A 1,668-nucleotide genomic window follows, 5' to 3' on the forward strand; every position below is an offset into this window, starting at 1 on the left:
CAATCTTATGTGTTATACAATATACAAATGTATATCAAAGGATTCACCACATGTACATAATGTTACATGTTAAACTTGCAGTTTAGGTGTCCATGTTCTTAATCGAGTATGTAGATATGATTCCAATAATCTAAAGCGAAACCTTAGTTAGTGGATGATTCTAAGTAGGTCGTGGATATTTTCAAAAATCAGGGTTACATGATAGCAGTCATTCATTGGATAAATGATTTCAGAACACCAGACAGTCCACGTGATCATAACACACTGGTATATAAACTGAGCAGGCCGCACAAATAAGCTTATTAAGTACCAAGTTGTCAGAACTATCAAGTCTTTTTTCAGTTTTAACTGATCTTTCAGGTAGGTAAACGTTATTTAAAATCAAATTACTGTGTTGTTTGCACTAACTACTATTATGATTAAATATTTACGACGTCTTCTTTCTAATTTCAACAACCTCTTGACAAATGTATAGTCATCCAAATTTCAAACCCCATATAATTAATCTTTTAACACAAAATTAAATTCAGATATGTATTTTCAATTGGGATATTTTTTATCAGCTAATTGAAAGTTTGAGTGACTATACAATGTTTTAGGGGGCTTGCTGAACATTAGCTGATGCATATCGATTTTTAACACACTATATACAATGTATATCACTTTTTTGTAAATGTATATCATGGGTATTCGTAGATGTGATGTTGAAATAGAGTTATTTATTTTTCCTAAATTTTAATATAACTGGCAGTTGATTTATTTACATTTGTTGATCAAAGTTCTATAAATATGGTCGTAATATTGCCACTCTACATGTCAACCGGGCAGGAAGTAATTAAATATCTTGATGCTGACCAAAGTGATAGACTTCGATCTCCTTTGATTCATGTTCACAACATAAGGATAGTTAAAAGTTGTTCATATCTTTGGAAAGAGATGTGTCGATGGTTTCGTATTTTTTATTGCTTTACATTTTACTCGCAACTTTTATATGGACTCTATCAAAGTCACTGAAGATAGGGATAGTGACGTGATAACTTACAGGGGAAGTTAGACGAGAATTGAGGAAATGCAGTGTAAAATATGGTACATGTACAAAATATGATATATCAAGAAATTTGGTACATTGTGGTCAAGGCAAATCCTTCTGTTGCGTCATCGTAAGTACACTTTAAGGTTAAATGTTGATTTACAGATAATTTCAAGAAATGTTTATATATGAATATGAGTAGGATCGTACATAAACAAGTTGCATTATGATGTTGCTATTACATATACTCGATGATAATCATGTGGATAATCTTTTACTAAGCAGACAGTCGTTATGATAGACTATTCACATTCCAAACGTTGTTACTGGAGACATCCAGTGTTCTCCCGTTCATTCTTTTCTTCACAGAAACCTATAACAATGTGTATATGAATACAAAGATCCTTTAATAAGAATCTTATTAGAAGACGTCGTAAGATAATAAATCAATTGATGTATTACTATGTTGGTAACACTGCTTGTTTACATGACACTTTGTGATCGTACGCAAACGTTCATGTATACATGCACACCCACACACATCATAAACACATATGTCTATCATTCATACATCCATACAAACATACATACATACATACATACATACATACATACATACATACATACATACATACATA

General features: G+C 31.6%; 1 long non-coding RNA gene across 1 annotated transcript in view; it reads left to right on the forward strand.

Annotated features, from left to right (window-relative positions):
• Positions 1-279: 279 nt before the first annotated feature.
• Positions 280-1,668, forward strand: part of LOC110447721 — an 18,326-nt gene continuing 16,937 nt past the window's right edge. Inside the window, exon 1 of the long non-coding RNA XR_002462629.1 lies at positions 280-360. This is a non-coding gene — a long non-coding RNA (uncharacterized LOC110447721). The remainder of the gene's footprint in view (positions 361-1,668) is intronic.

The sequence above is a fragment of the Mizuhopecten yessoensis genome, unplaced genomic scaffold, assembly GCF_002113885.1.
Source record: "Mizuhopecten yessoensis strain PY_sf001 unplaced genomic scaffold, ASM211388v2 scaffold3575, whole genome shotgun sequence".
NCBI lineage: Eukaryota > Metazoa > Mollusca > Bivalvia > Pectinida > Pectinidae > Mizuhopecten > Mizuhopecten yessoensis.